The sequence below is a fragment of the Scyliorhinus torazame genome, chromosome 26 (genome assembly GCF_047496885.1).
Source record: "Scyliorhinus torazame isolate Kashiwa2021f chromosome 26, sScyTor2.1, whole genome shotgun sequence".
In the NCBI taxonomy this organism is placed as follows: Eukaryota; Metazoa; Chordata; class Chondrichthyes; order Carcharhiniformes; family Scyliorhinidae; genus Scyliorhinus; species Scyliorhinus torazame.
Window position 1 is genome coordinate 11,596,456 of NC_092732.1, and position 24,430 is coordinate 11,620,885.

Below are 24,430 nucleotides of genomic sequence, written 5' to 3' on the forward strand. Positions count from 1 at the left end.
AGTATTCTAAAACTTACGGAATTGTAGTCGCTATTCCCAAAGTAATCACCGACTGAAACTTCAACCACCTGGCCGGGATCATTCCTCAATACCAGATCCAGTATGGCCCCTTCGCGAGTTGGGCTATTTACATGCTGCTCTAAAAAAATCTCCTGGATACTCCTTACAAATTCTGCTCCATCTTCTTCTGCAACACTACATGAGTCCCATTCAATGTTGGGGAAGTTAAAATCTCCCATCACGACCACCCTATTGCTCCTACATTTTTCTACAGAGAACCTCATAACATTTAAGACGTATTTTGTTGTGCAGTTGCAATGTCACTCATGAAAGACTATGTGTGGCGTGCTGGAAAATGGGATTGGAACAATTAGGTGGTTGTTTGTCACTGATGCAGATCGAGTTGCCTGAAGGACTTGTTCTGTGCTGGAGACCTTATGACTCCATGACTATGAGCTCAACTTAAGGTATCCATTGGTAATATTGTCTTTATGCATTTTAAAATCACACTTGATTATTGTTGTAGTTATCTTAAAATGCTCCAGAATTTCCTGGTTTATACTGTGGAACCTTTGTAAGAGGACCGCTAGATTGTTCCCGCCAGGGTGTTGTTTCTCTTGTATTTCCGATTGACTTCGAGAATGTTTCCATGCCTTAATTCCCCGTGACAACATTATTTCTCACACGAGTACATCGCTAATCCTTCGCTAATAAAGATATGCAGACTCATTTGCATTTATGTTTATCCTACCAAAACACTAATTATGCTTGACTATTAAGGAACATCACTGAATTTGTTCGCCAAGAATCAGCTACTAGAATTTTAGACTTGGGTAAGGCTGACTTTAACGGATTAGACGGGAACTGTACACGGTAAAGTGGGAAGATCGGTTCATGAGTCACAAGACTGAAGGTCAATGGAGAATATGTCACAAAACAATTATCGAAACACGAAATCCCTGAAAGATAAAAACGCCTACATTTACATAGACAGTACATTGCAGAAAGAAGCCATTCGGCCCATCGAGTTTGCACCGACCCAATTAAGCCCTCACGTCCACCCTATCTTCGTTCCCCAATAACCCCTACTAACCTTTCCGGTCACTAAGAGCAATGTGTCATGGCCAATCCGCCTAACCTGCACGTCTTGGACTGTGGGAGGAAACCGGAGCACCTGGAGGAAACTTACGCTGACACGGGGAGAACGTGCAGACTCCGCACAGACAGTGACCCAGCGGGGAATTGAACCTCGGACTCTGGCGCTGTGAAGCCACAGGGCTACCGTGCTGCACTTCACAGGTAACAGCCCTTGACATCTAAAGCATTGAGGGAAAGCATAAAACTATAATAAGTGGCTTACAAAAATGCAAAACACAGCACATAAGCGGGCGAATGCAATAGATGTATAAATCATAAAAGGGTCACACAGTAACTTATAAGAGTTACTAATAGGGTTTAAGAAAGAAAACTTGCAAGATACGTCAATTTCAATAAGAAGAAATATTATAGTTATTTGAAAGGCAAGCAAGTGGTGAAGTCCATTGTGGATCAACAAAAAGCAAAAATTGGAGATATTGGTATTGATAATGGGGAAATATCAGACATGTTAAAAAATTATCTTGCCTCATTATTTATAGTTGAATAGGAGGATGACTTCCTGTAAGTATCGAAAAAATACTATTCGAGAGATAATAGGGATTTGATAGAATGAACATAGGTAGCGAATCCGTAACAGTGAAATTAATGGAACTGAAGTGTGTCAAATCCCTAGGACCTGACGTTTTCCATCCGAGGGTGTTAAAGGAAATTGGGAGAACCTGTTCGATGCCCCAACTTCAGATTTCCCATGATTGAGGAATAGTTCCTAGGATTGGAAAATTGCACATGTCACTCCAGGTTTTCTCAAGGGTGAAAGAGGAAAACCAGTGACAGACAGATTGTTTTTCCGAGCACCTGTGGTGAAGAAATAGCTGGAGTATATAATAAGGCACAGCGTAATTTAGCACCTCGAAATAAAATCGTTCCATCAGGCAGAGCCACCATGGGTCCTGAAGGTAATGCCTTGTCTGACAAATCGCATTGATTTTTTCTAAGAGAGGGCTAAGTTAGTGAACAGGGGAATATCAATGGATTTTATTTTGCAAAGTTTGCAGATGATACCAAATTAGGTGGGAGGGTGAATTGTGACGACGATGCAGAGATCCTGCAGCAAGATCTGGACTGGCTGGGCGAGCTGGCAAACCAATGGCAGAGGCAGTATGATTTGGACCAGTGCGAGGTTATTCATTTTGGAAGCAAAAACAGGAAGGCAGATTACTACTGGATGGTTGTAAATTGGGAGAGCGGAATGTGCAGCGGGACCTGGGTGTCCTTGTGCACCATTCGATGAAGGTAAGCATGCAGGTACAGCAGGCGGTAAAGAAGGCGAATGGTATGTTGGCCTTAATTGCACGAGGTTTCGAGTTTCGAAGCAGAGATGTATTGCAACAAATGTATAGGGCCTTGGTGAGTCAACGCTTGGAGTACTGTGTGCAGTTTTCGTCTCCTTCTCTGAGGAAGGATGTTCTTGCTCTTGAGGGAGTGCGCCGAAGGTTTACGAGACTGATTCAAGGGATGGTGCGACTGTCATATGAGGATAGATTGACTAGGTTGGGATTGTTCTCGCTGGAGTTCAGAAGAATGAGGGGGGATCTCAGAGAGACTTATAACATTCTAACAGGACGAGACAGGGTAGATCCAGGAAAGAATGTTACCAATGATGGGTGTGTCCAGAACCATGGGCCAGAGCCTGAGGATTCCGGGTAAACCATTTCGGACAGAGATAAGGAGACATTTCTTGACAGAAAAACTGGAGAGTCTGTGAAATTCTTTGCCACAGGAAGTAGTTCATGCTAAAACGTTGAATATATTTAAGAGGCGGCTGGATATAGCACTTGGGGAGAATGGGATCAAAGGCTATGGGGACAAAGCAGGATTAGGCTGTTCAGTAGGATGGTCAGCCATGATCATGATGAATGGTGGAGCAGGCTCGAAGGGCCAAAAGGCCTCCTCACGCTCCTATCTTCTATGTATCTACATATTTATATCGGCTTTCGGAAGGCATTTGATGAAGTCTCAGATAAGGAACTGTTAACTAAGGTGGAATCCCAGCGGAGTTGAGAGCAAATAATTGAAATGGGTAGGAAATTGAACAAAGAACAATACAGAGCGGGAACAGACCCTTCGGCCCTCCAAGCCTGTACTGGTGTAATATGGAAGCGCCCAACATGGGCCGCAAACCCACGACCCTCCGATTAAGAGTCCCATGCTCCACCGACTAAGCTAGCCGGGCTGGTAAATTGGTTACATGACAGGCCACAGAGAATGGGTATGATGCATAAGTTCTCTAATTGGTAGGATGCGACTAGTGGTGGACCTCGATGATCCGTGTTGGACCCTCAACTTTTCAAATTATTGATTAACGACTTAGGTTGTGGCATAGAACGTCAGATGACCAAATTAACTTATGGTACGAGGTTATCGACAGTTGAGATAATAGCGTAGGAAACATTAAATGAATGTGATGACACTGGGAAGATCCTAGGGACAAAGGGGCATTGGTGTATTTCTCCATAGATCTTTGAAAGCGGAAAGGCCGGTTAATAGGGTGTTAAAAAGGCATACGGGACACGTACTTCTGTTAATCGAGATGTAGAGATGTCGGCGTTGGATTGGGGTGAGCACCGTAAGAAGTCTGACAACACTAGCTTAACGTCCACCAATTTTGTTTCATAACGCCTGCTTTCAGAGCACTGCTCATTCCTCAGGCGAATATTCATCTGGGGAAGGAGCAGTGCTCCGAAAGCTAGTGATTCGAAACAAACCTGTTGGACTTTAACCTGTTGTAAGGCTTCTTCCTGTTTTAATCGAGGCATACATTCCAAAAGCAAGGAGGTCACATTGGAGTTGTGGAGTGGTTTGGTGAGACCACAGCGGATATACTGTGAAATTCTAGTCACCACGTTATAGGTTGGATGTGATACCACTGGAGGAATGAAGAGGCTATTCCCTAGGATGGTGCTTGTGATGGTACATTTAATTTGTGAAGAGGATTTGTGGTGATTCACGGGAGCAGGGAAATCTGTGGGACGACCTGAATGAGTGGCATGGGCAAGGTAGATAGGGACCAGCTGTTCCCCTTAATTGAAGGGTCAGTCAGGAGGTGACACAAGTTAAAGGTGAGGGGCTGGACGTTTAGGGAGTTTGTGACGGAAACCATCTTACCCAAAGGCTGGTGACGGTCTGGAATGCACTGCCTCTCCGGGTGGTAGAATCGGGTTACCTCACAACGTTTAAAACGTTCCTGGATGAATACATGGCACATCATAACATTCAAGCGCTGGAACATTGATTGGATAGGCAGTTCAGGTGTCTTTTATGTGTCGCTGCAGCCTCCAAAGGTGTAATTTGCACTGTTTTTATTATTTATGTACTTATTCTATGATACTGTGCTTCCATGAATGGCAAAAGTTGTGACAGACGGAATTTAATGTAAGTAAGTGTGCCGTTTTCAATTTTGGACCAAGAAAAGATAGAACAGGGTACTATCTCAATCTGAAGATGTGAAGGATGGTGGATGTCCAGGGAGACTTTGCGGCTCGGGTGAATAGATCTTTAAAATGCCCAGAACAAGTGCAGAACATAACCAGAAAGACTAATTTAATGCTGCCTTTATATAAGACGACTGGATATAAAGACACAACAGTATGCGGCAGGTGTAGATAACCCTGGTGTGAGCAACTGTGTGTACCATACCCTGAGGATTACATATTGTTCTTGAACGTAGTGCAGCGCAGATTTTCAAAATTATTCTTGATTTATAGTCGTTAAACTACGAGGAGCGGTTACACAGAGTAGGCCTGTTTTCACTAGAATTTAGATGATGGTTAACGAGTTATCTGATTGAACTCTTCAATATATTAACAGGAACAGGCAGGCCACGTCAATATAACATATTTAAACTCGTTTCAGATTATAAAACTAGGGGACATAGTCTAAAAGTTAGGGCCAGACCATTCAGGATAGATGTTAAAAAACGCTTCTTCAAACAAAGGATGAGAGAGGTTTGGAATTCTCTTCCACAAACAGCAGTTCAAGCCACAACAGTTGTAGATTTTAAATCTGCGATAGATAGATTTTTGTTCAGCAAACACAATAATGGATATCGGCCATGATGTATAGAATTAGGCCATGATCTCATTGAATGGCGGCATGGGCCCGAGGGACTAATGGCCTATTCCTTTTCCTATGTTGTTCTGACTCACAGTCCAATGCAATACCACGGGAGCTCTCTACTTTCGGGCATGCTGTAATGAAGTCTCAGAAATGAGCGACAGTTCAATTATACAGTTTTTACTTCCATGAATTGGACTTTTAGGACCACATTTCCAGAGCAGCTCCGGACAGCAGCTAAGGGGTATTGGTGAAAAAGGTCGGAATTTTACAACAATTGGACTTTGAATTCCAGGTTCTTCTTTAATTGCAACATCACGACCTGCCGTATTGGGATCCGAAAGCTGCTGCGCAGGTCAGTTTCTCGGTACCTGGATTACAGAACCTGTACCACTGGACCACAGCCTTCCCCGGATTAGTTCTTTGCACAAACATAGCATTCCGAAAGGTTACCTATGTATGGTCAAACTAATGTTTCTCGGAAATGCTTTACGCAAATGAGCTGCTGCGTTCCCCAGATCGCAACATTAACCTAGCTTCCAAGGATACTTTATTGGCATTATCGAGATTTGAAACATCCTTTGATCGGGACTGGCGTTGTAGAAAAGCACTACGCTCTTTCTTTCAGCAGAGCGATTATTATCGCATCTAATTCATGACCAAAATGTCCTGATTACCAACCAATATAATAAGGCTTTCAACTTTCAGCTTTCAACTTTCACATGGTGTCTCGACAAGGTTTCTCTTCAGAGAAGGATTATGTATATTGTACTAAGCAGAGGCATTAATTCACAACCTGGGCTGGACCGAGCCTTTTATTTGTAATTTAAGAAGTTATTCCTTAACACTTTATGGCACAGAATAAGACATTCGGCCCGACTTGTCCCTTCCGGACGATCAAGCATCGCGGGATCCTCCTGCAACCTATCCCCTCTTCAACTCACGGGCAACAACATATTGCTCCATTCCTTACTCCATCATGCGGATATCTAGCTTTCCCGTCAACTGCATCTTTGCAATTCACCATGTCACGCCTTGTGGAAACCACGGACGTTTCCTACCTACTCCCTATGAAATTGCCACCACATTTCCCCTGAATTCTTGATTGGATATAACGCTCCCCATCTGATATCGATGACTGATAGTTTTGTAATCCTGCAGATGAATCTTCCCTACTTCTGAGTTTTTGGCTCAATTCATAACTCTGCAAACATCGATCAAACAAACCTCCATCTTTTCTTTCAATTAAGAAATTAGCTCTAGCCATCGCATTCTTTCCTGATAGCTGTCTCTTCTCGGTTCTTACGTCACCCTTGCGAAATATTTACTGCACCTTTTTCAGTGCCCTGTGTCCTTCTAGAATATGCAGCTCGGTGCGCTATCCTCAAAGTGTGGCTTGATACTGTGGTAAATTGCAAAGCATATTCAGAATATGTGCTAGCACTTCGACCTGTAGTAAACAGGAAAACCGCAGAGAGCTGCCTACCTCGGTAAGATGTTCCAACCCCAATCGTGTATGTATTAATAAACATGGAGCGCTATTCACTCTACATATTTCACACCTCCTTCACACAGAGAGAACAAGAACGAGTTCACGGTGACGTTTCAATTGGGGCTCAGAGTCTCGAGTCTGTATCACGGACAATGAGCGTCCTCGGTGTCTGTTCATTGTTCCATCTCTTCCAGGGTGAGATATCCTGGTGTGTTCAGATAGAGAAGGGCAGGATTTGGGTCGGTAAAATAAGGATATAATGCTTCTGCTGGCAGGAAAGGTGGCAAGCAGTGGGTCAAAGATTGAAGATACTCAGCAAAAGAATGATCTGCATAATAACTTGAATAGGATGTAGATTCTGCACGCCAGACTGAAGAGAAGCGCGGGAGAGGGGACAAATCTTGAAATGAGTCAGAACAGATACAAAGAGCCATCTCGCCTCCTTACGTGCTGTGCGGTGACATTATTGTACATCAGTGTGCACGTTTAATCAAGAAAAAAAGATTTATTAGACAGAGTAGAAAGTGCCTTGCATCAGTTAATTAATTAGGTAATTAATCCGGAATTTGAAATACCTGAGTTAAATTGTGATTATTGTGGACAGAGGGGAGCTTTGCATGCAAACCATTATAACAAGATAGAATGTGAACAAACTCCAGCGCCCAACGCCAGCTGAGAGGAGAAGGAACGGAAGAGATGTTCAGGGAAAAAGTAATTGTTGCAAATTTTGGCTTTGATTAATCTCTTTAAATTTTTAACTGACGACAGTTCCCCTGTGTCGATCACAGTCATTAAGCCAGCTTTACTGGTTAATGGATTCCGACTCTGCCTTCGGAGAATAAAGGGGAAAGCGACGCTATTAACGCCCAAATCAATGGACATGTTGTCCTGCGCTGAGCGTTTTTGGAGATAGACGATACTTTAACAATACCGGTTTTCCTCTGGGCCCATGTTCGCCTAAACTTGCCATGGTGGTGGGGGACCGGGGTGCGGTGAGGCTGCGGAGGGTGCGCCATTACCTGATATGTCCCTTGTTTTCTCTCCTTTGCCCAGTTATTTTGCCTCAGCCAATCATGTCCCTGTCTCCGCCGGTTCAGGCACACCCTGCCGGTAGTCTTGCTAAATTTAGCTGCCGAATTGGGAGTACAATGGCTCAAACCGTCTTCTGGTACAAACAGAGGGAGAGAAACGATATGAAGTTGGTCTACACCGCGGGCAAGTATCTCTCAGCAAAGGGCAGGTTTTCCAGCGAGATTCATGAGAAAGAGGGTAATTATTCACTGCTCATTGCAAATGCCCAGAGGAATGATTCTGGAATATACTACTGTGCAACCCACGACTACAAACTGGGGCGAATATTCGCAAAGGGCTCCAAGTTAGTGATTACAGGTAAATTACATTTTTAGTCCGTATAATTTCTAATTGTGACAATTGAATATGAGGAGTTCCAAATATTAATGGGATTCCATTTCACTTTCTGATTTTAGAGGGTTCCCCAGCATATTCCTCCTCATCCCTCCGCAGGATGTGATTACCTCCATGGAAAGGATCCCGTTGTTGTGTTTGGTCAGAGGCTTGAATCCCGATTCATTTCCCGTCCGCTGGGACGTGTCTGGACGGGACACCGAGGGACAGAGCGATTCCGCGACAATAGAGCCAGATGGGACCTACACCATCAGGAGTTACACCAGTCTCTTGGTGGATTCTTGGGGGAGTGGAACTCCCTGTGTTTGTGCCGTTCAAATCAACGCCAGTGAATTACTTCTCAGTGAAAGTGTGTCATCTCATAGAGGTAGCTGCTCAGAGTAACGTTTTACCAATCTATTTACTGCTAATGCGAGGCTTTTCTTAGAGAAATGTATGTGTGTAAATTACAGTGTCATTCTTTTCGTGTGTGCTAATGCATAATTGTCTCATAATTCAACTATCACTACCTCTCAATCTTTCAGAGTTTTGTTTGATGTGGGCTGAATTCTCCCTCCCGCCGCACCCATTTTCGGGTGCAGCGCACCTCTGCCGGCTGCGGGATCCTGCACACCGGCAGCCGGACAATGAGGTTTTCCAATGTGGGCATCCCCACGCCGACGGAAAATTCGCGAATCCGAGGATTCCGCCGACTGAGAATCTCCATGGAGATTTGTATTCCATGGAGCTGTGGATGTTCTATCACTGAACACGAGGGCAAATAAGAATATGGGGAAAGTTAAGTTAATGTGACCGATAAGCCATGATCGTATTGAGTGGCGAAGCGGCCGTGATAGGCCGACTGATTTAATCATGCTCCTAATAATTGAGCTCACGTGCATGGTTTGGCCGTATCGTTCAGTGCCTGCTTTGCCAGCGAGTAAAACGTAGAGCTACGAGCATATTCTCTGTTGCCAGCCAAATTACAGATTGTTATTTATATCAATGATTTGAATGAGAATTTAAGAGGCATGCTTAGTAAGTTGCAGTGTGAAGAAGGTTATCACAGATTGAAACGGGATCTTGATCAATTGGGCCAGTGGTCGGATGAATGGCAGATTGAGTTTAATTTGGATAAATGTCAGGTGAAGCATTTTGGTAGATCGTTTCGGGACAGGGCCTACTCAGTTAACGGTAGGTTGTTGGGGAGAGTTGTAGAACAAAGAGATCTAGTGGTACAGGTTCATAGCTCCTTGCAAGTGGAGTCACAGGTGGACAGGGTGGTGAAGAGAACATTCGGCATGACTGGTTTAATTATTCAGAACATTCAATACAGGGGATGGGGCGTCTTGGTAAAGTTGTACAAGACATTCGTGTGGCAACACTTGGAATACTGTGTACAGTTCTGGTTAGCATATTATAGAAAGGATATTATTAAACTAGAAAGAGTGCAGAAAATATTTACGAGGATGCTACCGGGACTTGATTGTTTGAGTTATAAGGAGGAGCTGGTTAGACTGGGACATTTTCCCCTGGAACGTTGGATACTTAGGGGTTAACTCATGTAGGTGTATAAAATAATGAGGTGCATAGATAAGGTAGATAGTCAACATATTTTCCCAATGCTAGTGGAGTCTGCAACTAGCGGACATAGGTTTAATGTGAGAGGGGTGGGATACAAACGGGCCCAGAGAGAAAGTTTCATCACACAAAGGGCAGTGATTGTTTGAAACGAACTGCCAGAGGCAGTAGTAGAAGCAGGTACAATCTTGACTTTTAAAAATCATTTCAACTTTTATATGGGTACACTGTGTATAGAGGGATATGGACCAAATTCGGGCACTTGGGACCAGCGTAGTGGTCAAACCTGGCGACATGTACAAGTTGGGCCGAAGGGCATGTTTCCATGCTGTATACCTGTAGGACTCTATGACTCTATTCAGATGTTACAATGTCTCAATTTATTCAATTATTTCCCAAACGTTGTTTTTTAATGTTCTTTTTTTTTTGCAGTTGCTGATACTTTGTTATCTGCATTCTGTATTTTCACGATGTCTGGTATTTTGGCAGCGCTACTACTTCTTGGATTCTTTTTTGTGGTCCTGAGAAGGAGTTTCAGGAAGAGGCAGACAGGTAGTGATTTTATAATTCCTCGGCGCGCTCCATCCATTCCTTCACTGGTTTGTTCGTTATTTCAACCGCCTCAATGTGAAATGTATAATCTGTATAAAATGTTCTTTCTGGCAGGAATCATGAACAGCGATGACGAACTAGCAGTCTCCAGATCACAGCATCAGAATAAGGAGGTAAAAGTATTGACTTGTTGTTGTTATTACATGTGGGTACACTGCAGTGATATTTAATCACGGGTTTCATATAATTGTCACATGATCCTCGATATCTTTGCATAGTCGGCACGGCAGCACAACACAAACTACGCTGGTATTCTCCCGATTTGAGAGGATTTATTGAAGTTTGTTTCATGAATTTAAGTTGGTTACATGATTCGATAAGCTTCACAGGGAGATATTATTTGCTCTGGTTGAGGGAATCCAGAACAGGGAGGCAATGTTTAAACAATTGAGCCGTTCAAAACAAGAGGTAAGGCAATAAAATAAGAAAGGAAATCTAAAGCTCTATCCCCCAAAAAACGTTTTGAGTCTTGGGTGTAATTTGGAAACGTTGAAACTGATATTGCTAGATATCCACTGGGGAATTGACCGAAGGGCAATTGAACGATGGTTGGTGGGCGGGATCAGCCATGAACCATGAACTAGTGGAATGCATTGGGAAAGCCCAATGATCTCCTCCTGTCTCTCTAACGATGCTGCCGATTATTTAATGCAATCTGTTAATTTTTCTCGGCAGACAATTTATGCTGACCTGGCCATTAAAGAGGATTTCACACTCTTAATCAAGGGAAACGTGCGGAAACCTGCTGCCTAGACAAGATGAGTTGCAGAAAGTTTTCCCTTTTGGGCTCGAAAATCCGAACGTCCAAAGAGCGTGGGTTCCTGCACATTTTCGCCACAATTTTATGATTGCACGCAAAGCAGAAGTGGAACTATCGCTTAATGTCCTCTCTTCTAACGATAAAATATATGGCACGCAGTTACACTGAGGACATTTCCAGGTTTCTAATTTCTTTCTGTTATACTTCAATTTAATCGTGCACTTTTTACAATTCCCTAGCGTTTTATTATTCAACTAACTTTTTTAACGCACCCCGTCCGGATTACCAATATATTAAAACAGATTTGAAAACGAACGTGGTCCTTGTGATTCAAGTTTTGTTTCTATTATTTGGAGAATATGTGCTCAGGATTTTTATTGGACCAATTCACAAAATAATAGGAATGAGCGAGGATCTTGCTTGAAGATTTAGTCCGCATTATTCTGAAAGTTGTACTATTAGTTAGACACCAATACGTCGTGGCAGAACTGAGGCATTCAACTCATCCACTATACTTCGCCATTCGATGAGGTCGCGGTCAGCAAAGTGCCCACGGAGGTTAATTGGCCCATGACGCCAGTTCCCGGCACATTGACTTTTCCCGTTAATCCCACAATCGAATTATCTCCTCACAAGGTAGTACGGGCTGAAGTTAGAAACAGGAAAGGAGAGGTCACCCTGTTAGGGGTTTTCTATAGACCTCCGAAAAGTTCCAGAGATTTCATAGATTTCATAGATGAAGAGGAAAGAATTGCAAAGATGATTCTGGATAGGAGCGAAAGTAACAGAGCAGTTGTTATGGGGGACTTTAACTTTCCAAATATTCACTGGAAACGCTTAGTTCGAGTACTTGAGATGGGTCCGTTTTTGTCCAATGTGTGCAGGAGGGTTTCCTGACACAGTATGTAGATAGGCCAAAGAGAGGCGAATCCATATTGGATTTGGTACTGGGTAATGAACCAGGACAGGTGTTAGATTTGGAGGTAGGTGAGCACTTTGGTGATAGTGACCACAATTCGATTACGTTTACTTTAGTGATGGAAAGGGATAGGTATATACCGCAGGGCAAGAGTTATATCTGGGGGAAAGACAATTATGATGCGATGAGGCAAGACTTAGGATGCATCCGATGGAGAGGAAAACTGCAGGGGATGGGCACAATGGAAATATGGAGCTTGTTCAAGGAACAGCTACTGCGTGTCCTTGATCTGTATGTACCTGTCAGGCAGGGAGGAAGTGATCGAGCGAGGGAACCGTGGTTTACTAAAGCAGTTGAAACACTTGTCAAGAGGAAGAAGGAGGCTTATTTAAAGATGAGACGTGAAGGTTCAGTTAGGGCGCTTGAGAGTAACAGGTTAGCTCGGAACGACCTAAAGAGAGAGCTAAGAAGAGCCAGGAGGAGACATGATAAGTCTTTGGCAGGTAGGATCAAGGATAACGCTAAAGCCTTCTATAGATATGTGAGGAATAAAATAATGACTAGGGTAAGAGTAGGGCCAGTCAAGGACAGTAGTGGGAAGTTGTGCGTGGAGTCCGAGGAGATAGGAAATGAAATGAAATGAAATGAAAATGAAATGAAATGAAAATGAAAATCGATTATTGTCACAAGTAGCCTTCAATGAAGTTACTGTGAAAAGTCCCTAGCCTGTTCGGGGAGGCTGGTACGGGAATTGAACCGTGCTGCTGGCCTGCCTTGGTCTGTTTTAAAAGCCAGCTATTTAGCCCAGTGTGCTAAACCAGCACCAAGGAGAGGTGCTAAATGAATATTTTTCGTCAGTTTTCACACAGGAAAATGACAACGTTGTCGAGGAGAATACCGAGATACTGGCTACTAGACTAGAAGGGCTTGAGGTTCATAAGGACGAGGTGTTAGCAATTCTGGAAAGTGTGAAAATAGATATGTCCCCTGGGCCGGATGGGATTTATCCGAGGATTCTCTGGGAAGCTAGGGAGGATATTGCTGAGCCTTTGGCTTTGATCTCTAAGTCATCTTTGCTACAGGAATAGTGCCAGAAGACTGGAGGATAGCAAATGTTGTCCCCTTGTTCAAGAAGGAGTGTAGAGACAACCCCGGTAACGATAAACCAGTGAGCCTTACTTCTGTTGTGGGCTCAGACTTGGAAAGGGCTATACGAGATAGGATGTATAATCATCTGGAAAGGAATAATTTGATGAGAGATAGTCAACACGGTTTTGTGAAGGGCAGGTCGTGGCTCACAAAACGTATTCAGTTTTTTGAGAATGTGACCAAGCAGGTGGATGCGGGTAAAGCAGTTGATGTGGTGTATATGGATTTCAGTAAAGCGTTTGATAAGGTGACCCATGGTATGCTACTGCGGAAAATACGGACGCATGGGATTCAGGGTGATTTAGCAGTTTGGATCAGAAATTGGCTAGCTGGAAGATGGTGGTGGTTGATGGGAAATGTTCAGCCTGGAATCCAGTTACCACTGGTGTACCACAAGGATCTGTTTTGGGGCCACTGCTGTTTGTCATTTTTATAAATAACCTGGAGGAGGGAGTAGAAGGATGGGTGAGTAAATTTGCAGATGACACTAAAGTCGGTGGAGTTGTGAACAGTGCGGAAGGATGTTAAAAGTAACAGAGGGACATAAATAAGCTGCAGAGCTGGGCTGAAAGGTGGCAAATGGAGTTTAATGCAGAAAAGTGTGAGGTGATTCATTTTGGATGGAATAACGGGAAGACAGAGTACTGGGCTAATGGTAAGATTCTTGGTATTGCGGTTGAGAAGAGAGATCTCGGTGTCCATGTACATAGATCCCTGAAAGTTGCCACCCAGTTTGAGAGGGTTGTTAAGAAAGCTTACGGTGTGTTAGCTTTTATTGGCAGAGGGATTAAGTTTCGGAGCCAAGAGGTCATGTTGCAGCTGTACAGAACTCTGGTGTGGCCGCATTTGGAGTATTGCGTGCAATTCTGGTCGCCGCATTATAGAAAAAATGTGGAAGCATTGGAAAGGGTGCAGAGGAGATGTACCAGAATGTTCCCTGCTATGGAGGGAAATCTTATGAGGGAAGGCTGAGGGTCTTGAGGCTGTTTTCGTTAGAGAGAAGAAGGTTAAGAGGTAACTTAATTGAGGCATACAAGATGATCAGAGGATTAGATAGGGTGGACAGTGAGAGCCTTTTTACTCGGATGATGATGTCCAGCACGAGGGAACATAGCTTTAAATTGAGGGGTCAGGTCGGCGGAACATCGAGAGTCGACGGGCCTGTACTGCGCTGTAATGTTCTATGTTCTATGACCCTGAGAATAAGCCCTCTTGCGGCATCGCTCCCAGCAGCGCACAGCACAATCACGGGCTGTCAGTGAAAGTGGTGTGTTGCTGATGTTCATCATGAACAATCATTAACACAGTACGCTCCTCACAATAAGGAGTGCAGTCAAATGTTCGACTAAACCTTACATGACGTCCCATTAAGATGATGAAATATATTTCCCTGATAACTATAATGCCATACACATGTAAAGGCGGGATTGAAAACCATTAGCGTGATGAGTGCTGCCTAAATAGGGTGGTTATTAAACTCTTCCTGACTCTGACCTTCATAAACAGCCAGCGGATCACAAATTCTCAAATTGACAACAGCTGTAAAAAAAAAAGCCATTCTGAGCTGATGTTGTAAAGAGATTTTGGAAACATTTGCTGAAAGGTGCAAATTGGAAAGGTTCATACACGACATCCACCTGGAAAGGTTTTTCCCACCGAACAAAAATGAGCAAGAGATTTGTTCAGTGTATTAGTATTTAGTTGTCCAATTCCACATTATCAACAATCAACAGCTTTGCATCTTCCAAGTTCTCCAAGCTTTACGAAAGAACAAAGAACAGAGAAAAGTACAGCACAGGAACAGGCCCTCCAAGCCTGCACCGACCATGCTGTCCGTCTAAACTAAAATTATCTGAACTTCCGGAGTCCGTATCCCTTTATTCCCATCCCATTCATCTATTTGTTAAGATGCCCCTTAAACTTCACTGTCGTCCCTGCTTCCACCACCTCCTCCGGCAGCGAGTTCCAGGCAACCACTACCATCTGTGCAAAGAACTTGCCTCGTACGTCTACTCTAAACCTTGCCCCTCGCACCTTAAACCTATGTCCCTTAGTAATTGACCCCTCTACCCTGGGAAAAAGTCTCTGACTATCCACTCTGTCGATGCCCCTCATAATTTTGTATACCTAAATCATGTCGCTCCTCAACCTTCGTCGTTCCAGTGAGAACAGACCGAATTTATTCAACGTCTCCTCATAGCTGATGCCCTCCTTTCCAGGCAAAATCGTGGTACATCTCTTCTGCGCCCTCTCTAAAGCCTCCACATCCTTCTGGTAGTGTGGCGACCAGAATTGAACACTATACTCCAACTGTGGCCTAACTGAGGTTCAATAGAGCTGCAACATGACTTGCCAATTCTTAGACTCAATGCCCCGGCCAATGAAGGCAAGCATGCCGTTTGCCTTCTTGACTATCTTCTCCTCTCTGTTGCCCCTTTAAGTGACCTGTGGACCTGTACACCTAGATCTTCGGGGCAGCACGGTAGCATTCTGGTTAGCACAATTGCTTCACAGCTCCAGGGTCCCAGGTTCGATTCCGGCTTGGGTCACTGTCTGTGCGGAGTCTGCACGTTCTCCCCGTGTGTGCGTGGGTTTCCTCCGGGTGCTCCGGTTTCCTCCCACAGTCCAAAGATGTGCGGGTTAGGTGGATTGGCCATGATAAATTGCCCTTAGTGTCCAAGATTACCCTTAGTGTTGGGTGGGGTTACTGGGTTATGGGGATAGGGTGGAGGTGTTGACTTTGGGTAGGGTGCTCTTTCCAAGAGCCGGTGCAGACTCGATGGGCTGAATGGCCTCCTTCTGCACTGTAAATTCTATGATAATCTCTCTGACTGTCAATACTCTTGAGGGTTCGACCATTCACTGTATATTCCCTACCTGTATTAGCCCTTCCAAACTGCATTACCTAACATTTGTATTCGACCTTCCAAAGTGCAGTACCTCACATGTGTATTAGACCTTCCAAAATGCATTCCCACACATTTGCACTAGACGTTCCAAAATGCATTACCTCACTTTAATTATTATCTGTATTTCTTATGGCATTTTGATTCTACTCTGCATCATGCCAAGTCCTGTAATGGGGCTTTTTGCACCCTAATGCAGCCAGTGAGCGATTTAGTTTCCACTTCTCAGTCTAGTTCTGCGGAAATCGGGGTTTCTTGTCATATGGGACCCCTCCAGTGACCGTTTTTCACACGACTCAATGGTCATGCGTTCATGAGTCTTGGGTGCGAACTAGGATACAGGAAATCAGAGTTTCCGTCACCATGGCAATGTTCCTTTAGAAATATTGGGTTAGAAGAACCAAAGCAAACCCACATTACTGCGCCTTTTCTCGTGGCTCCACTGAGGATTTATATTGATTGTTTATTGTCGATATCGTGCTCATTCTAAACTGGAATGTTGCATGGAGATTGACAGGAATGAACCTCTGCTCACACGTCTCCCACTCACGTACAAAAAAGTGCAGGTAACAAGGACAAGAATAGCGAGCCGACACATCTTGGTTGATGAACTGAGCGACCCAGCAAACAACCAAGTTTTATGTTTTTCAATTGAATCGTTAATCTGCTTTGAGACAAGTTGACTACAAATAATCCATGCGTCCTTTAGTGATGCACTTAACGTTGTTTCCAATTGACATTGAAAGATTCAATATTTTAATGATAGGTTTTGAGGTTTGTATCCGGAAACACTATGTTACCCTATCCCTAGGTATAATTTATTTTTCACAATGAGACAAGTTTCAATGCCGGAAATGGGTTGACTGAAATATTGGAATGTTTAATTGCCTATTGGCCTGCGACGTAACCTGCTATTCCGATACTACCCCCAGACTGGATATCTCGATGTTTCAGAATATTAGAAAATGCGGGTGAATGGAAACCAGGTTGAACGTTTTGCATCGTGTTACGAGATTATTGGCCCCAGTTTAGAGGTTATAACTAGCGGGAAACATTATACAGAACGACGTTCTACCTGTAGAAGGCGTTGGGAAAACTCATAGAGATATTTACATTTATTGAGATTTCATTAGAGTAGATATAGAGTCGATTTTTTCAATTGTGGGGGAGAAAATAGACCAAGGGAGCCATCTGTTTAAAAGGGTTTTTGTTAAATTAAACCGGGAACTGAGGAGAATTCTCCCTACGAAGAGCATGGTGGGAATGCGGAAATCGCGACCACAATGAGTGGCCGAGGTGAATAGGAGAGAGGTAATTCAGTGGAAAATTGGTAATCACGTAAGGGAGGAAGCAGGTGAAGGATATGCTGATGGAATGAGTTGAAAATTGGCTGGGTGGAGGTTCGTGAGGAGGATAAACACCAACACGGAGCAGATAATGAAGCCCATTTGCCCCACGTGAACAGCTCTGATAATAATAGGCAGGCGGACGAGAGGTCCTGGATCTAATTGCAGTCACATGTTAGCACGTTATTCGTGTATTTTTAAAAACCTGCTGTTTTTTTTGAAAATAGAATAAATATTGTGTTTTGCGTGAATGAAACACAGCACTCTGAATCGGGGACATTTCTCTTCTGCCCCTGCTAAAGCCACAAGCAGAATATTGTTGCATTCAGCACTATATGATTTTGTCCAATCTGATATGATCTGAACTGCGCATCGCATTTCACACTTGTTTAACTCGACCTGTGACGTGTTCCCTTTGCTGGCAGAACTGTTTGTGGGCACCTAATTTATAAACAGGAAATGTCGAGCAACAATATACGGCGCACTGAAATTCTCAGTTTATTATTTTTAAAGGCTGAAGCCACTGCCTATAAGTGGGCAGCACGGTAGCATTGTGGTTAGCACAGCTCCAAGGTCTCAGGTTCGATTCCCGGTTTGGGCTACTGTCTGTGCGGAATCTGCACGTTCTCCCCGTGTCTGTGTGGGTTTCCTCTGGGTGGCCTGGTTTTCTCCCAGAATCCCAAAATGTGCGGATTAGTTGGATTGGCCATGCTAAATTTCCCTTAGTCTCCAAACAATATTTAGGTGTTACTGGGTTACGGGACAGGGTAGATACGTGGGCTTCACTAAGGTAATCTGTGTAAGGGCCGGTGCGGCTCGATGGGCCGGAAGGCCTCCTTCTGCACTGTAACTTCTATGAAACATCTAAGAAATCAATATGTTCACTAAGCCTTCCGGGCTGGCGAGCGTACATGCTGGTACCCGAAGCGATGAAACCATATTCGTTTGACAGTAACCGTCACCGGAATCGGCGAGCATGAGCTCCATAATGTGATGTGCATTGCTACATTTCTCTCAGAGTAAGTGTCTTCTTAGCTTCTCATTCCACCTCACAGCACAGTGGCCCGGGTTCTGTGTCGGCCTTGGGTCACCGTTTGCGAGGAGTTTGTACTTTTCCCTCATTTCTGCGTGGGTTTTCTCCGGTTTCTTTCCAAAGCCCAAACAAATGCCGGATAGCTGAATTGGCCATGCTAAATTGCCCCATGGCGCCCAGGGATGTGCAGGTTATTTGAGGTTACGGGATCGAGGGTGGGGAGGGATAGTGGGGGCACTGCGTCTAGGTAGGGCGCTCTTTCCGTAAGGCCGCTGCACATTCCATTGGTTAAATGGCCTGCTTCTGCAACATGAATCTCACTGCAGTCCTAAGACCATGGAGATAGTCAGGCGAGCAGAACAGTCCTCCAATATCTAAGTTGTTTAATAATAATAATAACCGGCGACACGGGAGCACAGTGCTTAGCACTGTTGCTTCACAGCGCCAGGGTCCCAGGTTCGATTCCTGGCTTGGATCACTGTCTGTGCGGCGTCTGCATGTTCTCCACGTATCTGCGTGAGTTTCCTCCGGGTGCTCCCCTTTCCTCACACAAGTCCGTAAAAACGTAGTTTTAGATGAATTGGACATTCTGAATTCCCCCTCCGTGTACCCGAACAGGCGCCGGAATGTGGCGACAAGGGGCTCGTCACAGTAACTTCATTGCAGTGTTAATGTAAGCCTACTTGTGACAATAATAAAGATTATGATGGTTTTATTTTCAAGGAGTGAATTATGCTATTTTGAACAAATCGTTCCCCTATCAACAGACTGCGATCTACCGGCATGAGATGTTAAACCGAAGACCGGGGATTCCCTCCGGTGTCTGTCGGTGCGTGATGTGTCCCTCAACTGAAAGCATAATCAGTGTCAGAAACATGTTATCTTGCGTGTGATCTTGCTGTGCACAAATGCCGCTGTGGAGACTCATTCCATCATCAACTATAATGTGGTTTATCGGTTTAGTTTGTCAATACCATTTCAGAAATATTATGAGAGTTTCATAATATTATACTTGACTATACGTCATAAACAGACTTTTCAAATGTAAGACATTATCTTAGTGCGATCATGTGCTCAAATGTTGAAGCTTACTTTTATGGGCGAGGCGTTTTCAGAACACCAGAATATATCATGGAGTACTCCCATTAATGAATTTGATGCTTTTCCCTGCACACGGCATTTTCCCTAGGTGTGGGATTACAATTATGGACACGTGGGTTTTTAAACACAAAACACTGTTTATTCCATGAACTCAACATAACATCTTAAATAAACATTGGATCTCTTAGAACCCCTTACTTCAAAGATAACTCAGAAAATATTGCAACAGTAAATTACTCCTTAAAATGTTCCTTCAAACTTCCAAGAGACTTAACACATGCAAAAAAAATCACATCAGGGTAAAGGATATTTATATTTTCTGTAGAATGGCAGAGATATATTAGCTTGGGTGACTTCAGCTCCTGCACCTTGCTTTCTTCCTCCAAACTCTCTGGAAACACACAGACACGCCCAAGCTGCTGTCTCAAACTGGCTTTCTACTTTTAAACTGCTCTCCGCAAAACCAACCAGGCACTTTTAAGCTGCCCTCAGCAAAACCAGCCAGGCACTTTTTAGCTCCTCTCAGCAAAACCAGCCAGGCACTCTTCAAACTGCAAACCCAAACTGCAAAATGGCTGACCTGACCTCAGCCCCACCCACTCTCTGACATTACTGTTTTGTTAAAGGTACATTGCTTAAACAACCATGTCTTAAAAGTACTCTCACATGACATTACCAAGAAATATGAATGTTCATAACATTTTATCCACAATTACATAAGGTTAAAACTATATATAGACTATTGTAAATTAATATTTATTATTTATTTCTGGGACGTTGACATCGCCGGCTGTGCCAGAAATTATTGACAATTCTGACTTGCCTATTGAACTGAATGGCTTGTGGATCATTGACGGCTATGAAATCGTGAAGAGATATCAGAAATATGCCGTTTATTTGAAAATCTGAAAATTGGCAAACGTTACGGGTATCAGAATATGATTCAGGTAATATATTGAATTCCAAAATGTAAAGAACATTGCAAACAAATGTTGAAAATTGTTGTAAATATGATGAAAGTGCTACACGTTATTATTTTGGAGGTGAAGTGTAGTCCTGGGAGTAGTAAGTGTTGAAATAGTAAGAACAAAGACCAAAGAAAATTACAGCACAGGAACATGCCCTTCGGCCCTCCCAGCCTGCGCCGCTCAGATCCTTTAGCTAAACCTGTCTTCTTTTTTCCAAGGATCTCTGTTCCCCGCCCGTTCATATATCTGTCTAGATGCATCTTAAATGATGCTATCGTGCCCGCCTTAACCACCTCCGCTGGCAAAGCGTTCCAGGCACCCACCACCCTCTGCGTAAAAAACTTTACACGTACATCTCTCTTAAACTTTCCCCCTCTCACCTTGAAATCGTGACCCCTTGTAACTGACACTCCCACTCTTGAAAAAAGCTTGTTGCTATCCAGCCTGTCCATACCTCTCATAATTTTGTAGACCTCAATCAGGTCCCCCCCTCAAGCTCCGTTTTTCCAACGAAAACAATCCTAATCAACTCAACCTTTCTTCGTAGCTAGCACCCTCCATACCATGCAACATCCTAGTGAACCTCCTCTGCACCCTATCTAAAATATCCACATCCTTCTGGGAATGTGGCGACCGGAACTGCACGCAGTAAGGTGATTAACAGTTGACAACACCCAGAATATCTAAAACAATAAACAGGTGGGGTAGCAGAAGGTTTCAAACTAGCAATATTCGAAGTCGCGAATTCAAAGCAGGAGAAAGGCATTCGGCCCTTCAAACCTCCACTATAATTTATTAAGATCATGGTTGATCAAGGGGCAGCATGGTAGCATTGTGTTAACACAATTGCTTCACAGCTCCAGGGTCCCAGGTTCGATTCCGGCTTGGGTAACTGTCTATGCGGAGTCTGCACATCCTCCCCGTGTGTGCGTGGGGTTCTTCCGGGTGCTTCGGTTTCCTCCCACAGTCCAAAGATGTGCAGGTTAGATGGATTGGCCATGATAAAATTGCCCTTCGTTTTCAAAATTGCCTTTAGCGTTGGGTGGGGTTATGGGGATAGGGTGGAGGTGTTGACCTTGGGTAGGGTGCTCTTTCCAAGAGCCGGTGCAGGCTCGATGGGCCGAATGGTCTCCTTTTGCACTGTAAATTCTATGATGATGATAATCTGAAGTTAAGCACAATTTCATATCCTGGCATTCCCCCATTGTTAATAAACAATCTGTCTAACTCAGCCTTTAAAATATTAAAATATTCTGCTTCTACTTTCTTTTGAGGAATAGATTTCCAGAGACTGCTTTTTTAAAATAATTAGAGTCCTCGATTTTTTTTATTCCAATGAAGGAGAAATTTAGCGTGGCCAATCCACGTAACCTGCACATCTTTGGGGTTGTGGGGGTGAAAGCCACGCAGACAGGAGAAGAACGTGCAAAATCGATATAAACAGTGACCCGAGGGCTGACATTCGATCTCGGGTCCTCAGCGCCGCAGGCAGCAGTGCTAACCACGGTGCCACGTACCGCCCCTTATTTCCACAGACTGGTGAACATCTGCATGAAAATAAGCCGGCACATCTCCGTCTTTTATCAACAACGCCTTGTACTTAAACTATGGCCCCGTTTCCAAAACGATCCGTCAAGAGGAAACTCCATATCCACCCTATCAATATCCTTAAAGATCAAAAAGGTTTTGGTAAAGTCGTTTCTTACGCCTTTAAACTCGATTGAACAAAGAACAAAGAACAAAAAACAATACGACATAGGAACAAGCCCTTCGGCCCTCAGAACCTGTGCGTGTAATGATACCAACCTTTGGCACAACCCTGAGTACTTATTTCTGCCTTATCCTTCTATACCCATCCTTTTCCATGTGTTTGCCAAGGTGCCTTTTAAACGTCGTCAATGTGTTTTCTTCGACAACCTCCACTGGTAACGCGTTCCAGGCACTCACCAACCCTCGATTTCCTTCCCTCGAGGACAATAGTAAAACAGCTGGGTTTTTTCGACAACGGACAATGATTTTTTTCCCTCATTTCATTCCAGATTTTGTTTTATGCCACATATCACCATCTTCCATGGCATGATTCCAATCCGGGTCCGCAGAGCACTGTACTGATTGGTTGGTAAATTGAATCTGATTATGAGACGACCGGTCAATGCAGCAGTTGATGTTGATTGGTACATTACTGTCAGGCATTGGTTGAACACGAAACCAGACGGTTCAACTGACTGGTGAACACATTTCCCTTGGGAATAAATCAGCGCATTTCAGTCATTGATTTTGTTCAGCTGAAACAAGTGAAATGTTCCAATGTTACTATGCATTAGATACACTACTGATTTCATTCCTATCCGAATACTTCAATTGAGCCTAAACTATTTCCTGCTTTGGACACAAGTGCTATATGTGTTTAGTAAGAGAGTGATGCTGAGTGCGTATGCCTTAAGTCCTTTAATTTGGCATATCGTAGAAAACAAAATGTCCCAGCCGGCGTTCCCTTTCTTACCAGCCCGTGCCTGCAAAACTGAACACAGCGTATCCAACATTAGTTGTGATTCGGCAATTTCACAACATTTGCAAAATCCAGCTGTCAATTTACGCAGAGGATGGGGGGTGTCTGGAACACGTTGCCAGCGGAGGTGGTAGAAGCGGGCATGATAGCATAATTTATGTTGCATCTAGACAGATATATGAACGGGGAGGGGGGGGGGGCGAGGGAAGTAAATCCCTGTCAATTACGCTGACGACCGAACGAAGATTACCAGTGGGTCACGCCGCCTCGTTCATTGCATATATTGGAAGCTGCATACACAAAGCCCTGTTCTTTGAAAACAGACAAAAGACGTATCCACACTAAACCTGTTTCAGCTCATCAGGGTACATTTCAGCCGATTGCTGACTAATTTCTGAAGGCAATGTGTTGAACAATCAGACGCAACTTGTCTGATTAAAATTTCAAGCAATGTTTGAGAAGTATCTGTTGGTCATTGTCCACTGGTGCATTCTTGAAAACAACGAAGGTCCACTTTCATATCAACCATTAATCTCGTCTGAGGCAATGAGATATATTTTTCCATTCTTTTTAATATAAATTTAGAGTACCGAATCCATTTTTTCCAATTCAGGGACAATTTAGAGTGGCCAATCGTCCTACCCTTCACATCTTTGGGGTGTGGGGGCGAAACCTACCCAAACACGGGGAGAATGCGCAAACACTACACGGAGAGAGACCCAAATTCGGGATCTATTATACTCTCCTTTGTAAGAGTCATTCCTGTATTTTTATTCTTTCCATTTATTCTATTTTATTATTTTGGACCGTGGACCCATAATCGGAATGTGTCTTTCAGCAGAGGACTATAGCTGAAGTCGCCTGCTCGTCAGGACAGTGTGTTCCTGGTTTTATATGTTAGATAGGACAAAACAGACTCGTCAGCGCCGAATGAATCTTAAGAACCAGCTTTGGAAGAAGATGATTCGATTGGCTGGCTGGAAATCTATGGATTGGCCAAGGAGAGCTTTCGACCTGATAAGAGTCAGTGATTGCTACTACCGTGATACATCTTGGCGAGCTGGATCGAAATGTGTCGACCTTGAAAATGAATGGGAATCTCTCTCTATCTCTCTCTCTCTCTCTCTCTCTCTCCCTCCAGAGTAGAACAAAGAGCAAAGACAAAGGAAATTACAGCACAGGAAGAGGCCCATCGGCCCTCCCAGCCTGCGCCGATCCAGGTCCTTTATCTAAACCTGTCGCGTTTTTTCCAAGGATATACTTCCTTCTGTTCCCCGCCCGTTCAGATATCTGTCATAAATGATGCTATCGTGCCCGCCTCTACCACCTCCGCTGGCAATGTGTTCCAGGCACCCACCACCCCCTGCGTAAAAAACGTTCCACGCACATCTCCCTTAAATTTTCCCCCTCTCACCTTGAAATCGTGACCCCCTTGTAAT

The 24,430-nt window shown here is 43.9% G+C and overlaps 1 long non-coding RNA gene across 1 annotated transcript; it reads left to right on the forward strand.

The window, feature by feature from the left end:
• Nucleotides 1-8,452: 8,452 nt before the first annotated feature.
• Nucleotides 8,453-11,295, forward strand: LOC140403053 (uncharacterized). The gene is made up of 4 exons (XR_011938229.1): nucleotides 8,453-8,495; nucleotides 10,121-10,240; nucleotides 10,355-10,413; nucleotides 10,976-11,295. It is a non-coding gene; the product is annotated as an uncharacterized lncRNA (long non-coding RNA).
• The last annotated feature ends 13,135 nt before the right edge of the window (nucleotides 11,296-24,430 follow it).